Source organism: Solanum pennellii, chromosome 6 (assembly GCF_001406875.1).
Source record: "Solanum pennellii chromosome 6, SPENNV200".
Taxonomy (NCBI): Eukaryota; Viridiplantae; Streptophyta; class Magnoliopsida; order Solanales; family Solanaceae; genus Solanum; species Solanum pennellii.
Genome location: NC_028642.1, coordinates 21,018,134 through 21,029,008, shown reverse-complemented (window position 1 = coordinate 21,029,008; position 10,875 = coordinate 21,018,134).

Sequence of the window (10,875 nt, the reverse complement as noted above, 5' to 3'; positions counted from 1 at the left end):
TCTACATCAACGTGAATCTCAAAGTAAATATTAATATCAACGTCAATATCAACCTTAGATTCAGCTTGAACGTTAATGTAAACATCACCATAAATATCACCATCAAAGTCAATGTAAAAGTGAACGTGCACATCAATATCAACTTCAACATGCACGTAATCGTCAAAGTCAATGTTAAGGTCAATGCAAACATCAATGTGAATGAGAATGTCAACATAAACCTTAATGTCAAAGTGCAATTAAACGTCAATGTCAACGTGAACATAAATGTTAATGTCGACATCAACGTAATGGTTAACGATTACGTGAACGTGAGCGTAAATGTAAATGTCAACATTACCTAGAACATTTATGTAAACATCACTGTGAATGTTAATATGAACGTCAATGTCAATTTTCACGTGAACGTGAACGTCAACAGGAGCATCAATATAAATATCAACATCAACATCAATGCGAACGTCAACTTGAATGTCAATGTGAGCCTGAACGTTTACGTGAACGTCAATGCTAAGGTCAATGTAAAAGTGAATGTCAACTTTAATATGAATGGTAATGTCAATATCGACTTGAACGTAATTAGCAACGTCAATATCAATGTTAACGTCAGTGGGAACGTCAACTTAAACATCAAAGTGAACATTAAAATAATCATTAATGTGAATATAAACGTCAACTTGAATGCCAATCCAAACGTCAATTGGAACGTCAATGTGAACGACAATGTCAATATCAATGTCAACGGCATTTTTAACCTAAACATAACCATCAACGTGAACGTCGATGTAAACATCAATATCATTTTGAATGTCAACTTTAACATAAACATCAACATTAATGTTAACATAAAAATGAATGCAAACGTAATACTCAACATGAATGTTAACGTTAATATTGACGCAAATGTGAACGTCAATATCAATGTCGAGGTCAATGTCAAATTAAGCATCTGCTTGAACATTATTGTAAACATCAATGTGATTGTCAATGTTAACGGCAACATCATCATGAACATCAACTTCAACGTAAACATCAACGACAACGTCAACATAAAAATTAAAATAAACATAAAAATAAACGTGAACGTGAAAGTAAACATAAAAATGAACGTTAAAGTAAATGTGAACATCAACGTAAACTTGAACAACAACATCAACGCGAATATCAATGTAAACGTCCATATAAAGTTCAACGTAAATTTAAATGTAAACATTAACATCAACGTCAACTTTAACATAAGCGTCAACATGAACATCAATGTGAACATAAATATGAATTTAACGTCAATGTGAACGTCAATGCCAATGTGGACTTCAATGTAAACGTCAAATTAAATGTCAGTGTGAATCTCAACATGAACTCAACATGAACGTGTATGTAAACGTGAATGTCAACTTGAATGTCAACGTGAATGTGAACCTTAAATTGAGCATAAATGTCAAGGTAAACCTCAATGTAAACATCAGCGTGAATGTCAAAGTCAACATCAATATCAACGTGTATGTCAGCATAAACATCAATATAAACGTAAATGTAAATGTCAATGTCAACCTAACAGGAATGTGTCTTTATACAAGGAAACAAAATTTCTTTGCCTAAAATTTTTGTTTTGATTGAATCAAAATAAGAAATATAAGATTTTATCTGAGTGATGAAAGGTATACCTAAAATAAATTCTTCATTAATGTTTTTTGTTATGATAAAATCATTAGTAAGACAAATATTGTCATTGCAGATATGAGTATTAGAAAGTTTATAATTTATATCCATAGGCTCACCAATCGCGCTGTTTAGCTTTGTAGTTCCCTTTTGGAGGTATTTAGTAGGAATTAATCCTTCAATAGTGCAATTTCTATCTGCACCACTTTCTAAAAGAGCAATTTTGTTAAGTACAAAATTAGAATTAACCACTAGTTTAATCATAATGTGAGAACTTTGAGTCCTCACTTTTGTATTCATACTAATACCTGCATCAGTATTACCTGTACCAGTTTCATCTCTAGGTGATGAAGGAGTAGACTGAGGGTCTTCATAATTTCTCTCTTCATTATCTGAAGGGACTGATTCTTTTCTTTTAAGTGATTTTAACAATTGTTGTGCTAAAGCATCAATTCAAATCTTCATAAGTCATGACTAAACTTCTTTCACTTCTTCCTTGACAAAGATAGCTTCTGGTCTAAGTTCATTGAAGGATGGTTCCTCCTTCTTATCTGTATATCTTTGAATGATTTGCTTCATGCTTAGAGGAGTTACATTCCTTGTAACTCCTTTTTCCTTTTGTTTAGTGACAAGCTTTTGAAGCTCCAAAAGATAGCTTCTTCTAGCATCATCATCTTTGATATGCTCAATAATTGCAAATATACTCTGATATATTGGCTATCATAATGACATAATGCTCCTTGGGAATTGCATTCTTGTCCACTATATTTTGTATATTGAGCAACATTAAGGTATTCTTCATCCTCGTTTCCTCTTTTGTAGAGGAATCTCAATCTAATTCTTCTTTGTTCAATATAGAAAGAAACTTTTCCTTAGTTTCTTCATCAACTTCAAGAAGATTTACCTTCTTATTTTTTCTTTTGTTTCTTGGACAATTAGGAGACTTGTGTTCTGACTTTCCACATGTGCAACACATTTCTTCATTAGATGTGTTGTGAGAAGTTTTCTTTCCTTTAAAATATCCCTTCCTTTTTTATGATCTTTTTTTAGGTGATGATTTTCTCGGTAAAGAATTCTATCTTAGAGTAGATGTCAGTTTAAATTTCATCTTGAACATCAACATGAATGTCAATGTCAACGTCAACATCATCATGAACGTCAATTACAGTGCAAACATCAATATCAACGTCAATGTCAACCTCAACGTAAAAATGAAAGTAAATGTAAAAATCAATGTTAACGTGATCGTCAACATAAACACCACCCTCAATGATAAAGTGAACATAAACTTCACCGTGAACATTAACGTTAATGTGAACGTCAATGTATACATAAACGTAAACATCAACGTCCACATAAAGGTCAACATAAATATATACATCAACATCAACGTAAACATTAAAATATGTGTCAACATGAACATCAAAATTTACGTAAACGTGAATTCAAAGTCAACATGAACATCGATGCTAGTGAAATTCAATGTAAACGTCAATGTGAACTTCAACGGAAATGTCAGTGTGAATGTCAACGTGAATGTCAACATGAATTTGAATCTCAACGTGAACATCAACGTGAATGTCAATGTGGATGTTAACATCAAATTGAATATCAACGTCAACGTTAACGTAAATGTTAGTATGAAGGTCAATGTAAACATCAGCATAAACGTCAAAGTCTATGTCAACATCAACTTGAATCTCAATGTAAATATTAATAACAACGTGAATGTAAAAGTCAATGTCAACCTAAGAGTCATCTTGAACGTCAATGTAAAAATCAGCGTGAATGTCAAAATATATATCAACGTCAAAGTCAATATGAACGTCAACATGCACGTCAACATCAACGTCAAAGTCAATGTAAACATAAATGCAAACATCAATGTGAATGTGAATGTGAATGTCAATGTGCACGTATATGTCAATGTTAATGTACATGTAAACATCAACTTCAACATTAACGTGATTGTTAACGAGAACATGAATGTGAATGTTAACCTAAACTTGAACATCAACATGAACATGAACATCAACGTGAATGTCGATTGGAACGTAAATGTGAATAATAGTGTTAATGTCCACGTCAACCTCAACTTAAATGTCATCTTTAATGTAAACATACATATCAACGTGAAAGTCAATGTCAACACCAACATCATCATGAACGTCAACGTCAACGCTTATAGAAAAATAAACGTAAACATAAAAATCATCATGATGATCAATGTCAATATGAACGTGAATGTCAACGTAAAAGTGAACGTGAATGTCAACGTCAATATTGACATCAACGTCAAGTTAAATTTCATCTTGAAAATCAACGTGAACGTCAATGTCAACGTCAACATCATTGTGAACGTCAACATCAATGTAAACATCAATGTATACGTCAATGTCAACATAAACGTAAAAATGAATATAAACGTAAAAATCAATATTAACGTGATCATCATTATAAAATTGATCATCAAAAATAAATTTAACGTCACCGTAAACGTGAACATCGACGTCAATGTGAACGTGAACCTATACATAAATGTCAACACCAACGTCCACATAAAGGTCAACATAAAAAAAATCAACATCAACATCAACGTCAACATTAACATATGTGTCAACATAAACATCAACGTCAACATCAACTTCAACGTAAAAGTGAATTCAACGTCATCGTGAACGTCAATGCCAATGTGAACTTCTATTTAAACGTCAATGAGAACGTCAACGTAAATGTCAGCGTGAATTTCAATGTGGATGTCAACATGAATATAAATGTCAACGTGAACGTCAATGTGAATGTCAATATAATGGTGAACATCAAACATATTATCAATGCCAACGTAAATGTAAATGTGAACATCAACATAAACGTCAAAGTTTATGTCAACATCAATGTGAAAATCAGCTTGAACGTCAAAGTCTATGTCAACCTAAGAGTCGCTTGAACATCACTGTAAAAATCAGCGTGAACGTCAACATTAATATCAACGTCAATGACAATATAAACATCAACATGCACGTCAACATCAATGTCAAAGTGCACATCAACGTCAAAGTCAATGTAAGCATCAACGCAAACATCAACGTGAATGTGAATATAAACATAAATGTGAACGTCAATCTGCACGTAAATGTCAGTGTTAACGTAAATGTTAACGTCAACGTCAACATTAAAGTGATCGTTAATGAGAACATGAACGTGAACGTAAACGTAAACTTGAACATCAACATGAACATGAACACGAACAACAACATGAATGTCAACACAAATGTGAACGTCAACTTGAATATTAATGTGAATGTCAATTGGAACGTCAATTTGAATGATAATGTCAATGTCGACGTCAATGTCAACTTAAATGTCATCTTGAACGTAAACATAAACATCAACGTGAAAGTCAATGTTAACATCAACATCATCATGAACGTAAACATCAACATCAACGTCAACATCTATAGAAAAATGAACATAAACATAAAAAATCAACATGATGATCAATGTAAGTAAACGTGAACATCAACATAAAAGTGAACGTGAATGTCAAAGTCAATATTGACGTCAATGTAAATTTAATTGTCAGCTTGAACATCAATGTGAACGTCAATGTAAACTTCAACATCATCGTGAAGGTCAATATCAATGTAAACGTCAACGTCAATGTCAATGTAAAAATGAACGTAAATATAAAAATCAATATAAATGTGATCGTCAACATAAACATGACCGTCAAAGATAAATTTAACATCAACGTAAACGTGAACATCAAGATCAATGTATACATAAACATCAACATCAACGCTCACATTAAGGTCAACATAAATATAAACAACATCAACATCAATGACAACATTAACATATGTTTCAACATTAAAATCAACGTCAACGTCAACTTCAACGTAAAAGTGCATTCAACGTCAACGTGAACGTCAACGCCAATGTGATCTTCTATTTAAACGTCAATGTGAAAATCAACGTAAATGTCAGCGTGAATTTCAATGTGAATGTCAACATGAACATGAATGTCAACGTGAACGTCAATGTGAATGTTAATGTGAAGGTGAACATCAAATTGAATATCAGTGTCAACGTAAACGTTAATGTCAGCATGAAGGTCAATGTAAACATTAGTGTAAACATCAAAGTTTATGTCAGCATCAACGTCAATCTCAATGTAAATATGAATATTAACGTGAATGTCAAAGTCAATGTCAACCTAAGAGTCAGCTTGAACGTCAATGTAAAAATCGGCGTGACCGTCAACATAAATATCAACGTCAAATGCAATGTGAACGTCAACATGCACTTTAACATCAACGTCAAAGTTCACATCAACGTCAAAGTAAATGTAAACGTCAACGCAATCATCAGTGTGAATGTGAATGTTAACATAAATGTTAATGTCAATGTGCACATAAATGTAAATGTTAACGTAAATGTAAACATCTACATCAATATTAACGTGATCGTTAACGAGAATATGAAAGTGAACATAAACGTAAACTTGAACATCAGCATTAACATGAACATGAACATCAACGTGAATGTCAACAACAATGTGAACTTCAACATGAATATTAACGTGAATGTCAATTGGAACATCAATGTGAATGATAATATCAATGTCGACGTCAACGTTAACTTAAATGTCATTTTGAACGTAAACATAAACATCAACGTGAAAGTCAATGTCAACATAAGCATCATCATGAACGTCAACATCAACATAAACATACACATCAACGTCAATGTCTATAAAAAATGAACGTAAATATAAAAATCAACATGATGATCAATATCAATAAACGTTAACGTCAACATAAAAGTGAACATGAATGTCAACGTCAATATTGAAGTCAACATCAATTTAAATGTCAACTTGAACGTCAATGTGAAAGTAAATGTAAACATCAACATCATAGTGAATGTCAACATCAATGTAAACGTCAACGTCAATGTCAACGTAAAAATGAACGTAAATGTAAAAATCAATATTAACGTGATCGTCAATATAAACATGACCGTCAAAGATAAATTTAGCACCAACGTAAACGTGAACCACAATGTTAATGTGAAAGTCAACGTATACATAAACGTCAACATCAACGTCCACATAAGGGTCAACATAAATATAAACAACATCAACATCAACGTCAACGTTAGCATATGCGTCAACATGAACATCAACTTCAACGTAAAAGTGAATTCAACGTCAACGTGAATATCAATGCCAATGTGAACTTCTATTTAAACGTCAAAGTGAACATTAACGTAAATATCAGCGTGAATTTCAATGTGAATGTAAACATGTAGGTGAATGACAACGTTAACATAAATGTGAATGTCAATGTGAAGGTGAACATCAAATTAAATATTAATGTCAACTTAAACGTAAATGTCAGCATGAAGGTCAATGTAAATATCAGCATAAACATCAAAGTTTATGTCAATATCAACGTGAATCTCAATTTAAATATTATTATCAACATGAATATCAAAGTAAATGTAAACCTAAGAGTCAGCTTGAACGTCAATATAAAAATTAGCTTGAACGTCAACATAAATATCAACATCAAGGTCAATGTGAACCTCAACATGCACATCAAAATCAATGTCAAAGTGCACAGCAACGTCAAAGTCAATGTAAGGCTTAATGCAAACATCAATGTGGATGTGAATGTCAACATAAATGTGAACGTTAATGTGCACATAAATGTCAATATTAACGTAAATGTAAACATCAACGTCAAAAATTACATAACTATTAATGAGAACCTGAACGTGAACATAAACGTAAACTTGAACATGAACATAAACATCAACGTGAATGTCAATTTCAATGTGAACCTCAACTTTAATGTTGACGCGAATGTCAATTGGAACATTAATGTGAATGTTAAATATCAATGTCGACGTCAACGTCAACTTAAATGTTATCTTACGTAAACATAAACATCAACGTGAAAGTTAATGTAAACATCAACATCATCATGAATGTCAACGTCATCGTAAACATGAACGTCAACGTCAACGTTAATAGAAAAATGAACCTAAACATAAAAATCAAAATGATCATCAATGTATATATGAATGTGAATATAAACGTTAAGGTGAACGTGAATGAACCTAAATATTGACATCAATGTCAATTTAATTATCAGCTTGAACATCTACGTGAACGTCAATGTCAACGTTAATATCATCGTGAACGTCACTGTAAACATTAATGTCTATGTCAACGTCAACTTCAACGTAAAAATGAACGTAAATGTAAAAATCAATGTTAACGTAATCGTCAACATAAACATAACCATCAAAGACAAAGTTAACATCAACGTAAATGTGAACATCAATTTAATGTGAACATGAACGTATACATAAACTTCAATATTAACGGCCATTTAAATATAAACATCAACATCAACATCAACGTCAACATTAACATATGCGTCAGATGAACATCAACGTCAATGTCAACATCCAGGTAAATGTTAATTCAAAATCAACATAAATGTTAATGCCAATGTGAACTTTAATGTAAACGTCAATGTGAACGTCAACGTAAATATCAAAGCGAATGTCAACGTAAATATCAATATGAACGTGAATTTAAATATCAACGTCAAGGTGAATGTTAATGTGAACGTGAATATCAACGTCAACGTAAACATAAATTTAAGCATGAAGGTCAATATAATCATCAGCGTAAACATCAAAGTCTATGTCAATATATACGTTAATCTCAATGTAAATATTAATATCAACATGAATGTCAAAGTCAATGTCAACCTAAGAGTCATCTTGAACGTCAATATAAAAATCAACGTAAACTTCAACATAAATATCAACATCAAAGTCAATGTGAACGTAAACATGCATGTCAACATCAACGTCAAACTGCATATCAACGTGAAAGTCAATATAAACGTCAACGCAAACATAAACGTGAATGTGAACTTCATGTGCAGGTAAATATTAAAGTCAACATAAATGTAAATATCAACGTCAATTTTAAAATGTCCGTTAAAGAGAACATGAACGTGAACGTAAATGTAAACTTTAACGTCTAAGTGAATGTAAACATTAATATCAACATCACCTTGAATGTCAATGTGAAAATCATTATGAATATAAACATGAACGTGAATGTTAATGTTAACGTGAACGTAAATGTCAACATGCACATCAACGTAAACTTCAACAGGAACTTCAATTCGTACTGGAACATTTATGTAAACGTTAACATCAATGTGAAAGTGAACTTCAACTTGAATGTGAATGTCAAAGTTAATGTCAACTTAAACGTAATTAGCAATGTCAACATCTATGTGAACGTCAATGTAAAAGTTAGCGTGAACATTAACTCGAGCATCAGCATGAAAATAAACATTAACATCAACGTGAATGTCAATGTCAATATGAACATCAACTTGAATGTTAACGTGAATGTCATTTGGAACGTCAATGTGAATGATAACGGCAATGTCGACATCAATGTCAAATTAAACATCATCTTGAACGTAAACGTAAACATCAACGTGAAAGTCAATGTCAACATCAACATCAACATCAACATCATCATGAACGTCAACGTCAATGTTAATATCAACGTATATGTCAACGTGAACATAAAAATAAACGTAATATATAAAAATCAACATGAACATCAAAGTCAATGTGAACGTGAAAGTCAACATAAAAGTGACTGTGAATGTCAACATCATTATTTACATCAATGTCAACTTAAATTTCAGCTTGAACATCCATGTGAACGTCAATGTAATTGTATACATCATCGAGAACATCAACATCAATATAAACACCAATGTAAACATCAACGTCAATGACAACTTAAAAATGAAATTAAATGTATAAATCAATGTTAACGTGATTGTCAACATACACATAACAGTCAAAGGTAAAGTGAATGTCAATGTAAACGTAAACATCAACGTCAATGTGAACATTAATTTATGCATAAACGTCAATGTCAACTTCCACGTAAAGTTCAACGTAAATATAAACATCAACATCAACATCTACATCAATATTAACATATGCATGAACATGAACATCAACTTCAACATCAACTTTCACGTAAACGTGAATTCAACGTCAACGTCAACATCGACACCAATGTGAATTTTAATTTAAACATCGACGTAAATGTCAGCGTGAATGTCAATGTGAACATCAACATAAACATGAATGTCAACGTGAACGACACCGTGAATGTCAATGTGAACATGAACATCAAATTGTATATCAATGTCATCTTAAACGTAAATGTCAGCATGATGGTCAATGTAAACATCAGGGCAAACGTCAAAGTGTATGTCCATATCAACGTGAATGTCAATGTAAATATTAATATAAACATGAATGTCAACGTCAATGTAAACCTAAGAACCTGCTTAAACGTCACTATAAACATCATCGTGAACGTCAACATAAATATCAACGTCAAAGTCAATGTGAACGTCAACATGCACATCAACATCAACATAAATCTGAATGTCAATGTCAAAGTCAATGTTAACGTTAACACAAACATCAAGGTCAATTTGAATGTCAACATAATCATGAACATCAACTGTAACGACCTGTTTAGTCAATTCGAGCAGTAAGATTATTTTGAGAAAAACTGACTGGGTCGACGGACCACGCGACGGACCGTCATGGTCACGACGGCCCGTGATGGATTCCATCGACCCATACTTGTGAATTTTCTTCTGCTACGTTTCTCATTACCCTCGACGACAAGTAGGACGAACCGTCATAGGCACGACGGACCGTCGAGGGGCTTCGTTCCAAAACACTTAAACTCTGAAATCTGGGTACTGAGAATCGACTCTCTGAACTTCACGACGGAACTGCAGGACGGACCGTCGTAGGTACGACGGACCGTCACAAAACCCTTTACTGAATTTAACTCTCTGAACTTTGTGACGGACCTGCAGGACGGACCGTCATAGACACGACGGACCGTCACAGGTTGCGTAACCCCAACTGGGTCGGATTTCTGCTAAAAGTTTTAAAGGGGTGTTTTGGACTATTCATGACAAACCTTATGAAATTAGTGGGGTAAGTTTAATAATTTATTTACTTGGAGGGTTAAAGGAGATAAGCTTGAAATAAATAGTGGGTTACTTTTATCATAATGAATTATATGATAATTAGGGTAAAAGAAAAGAATCTAGAGAAGAAAAAGAAAAA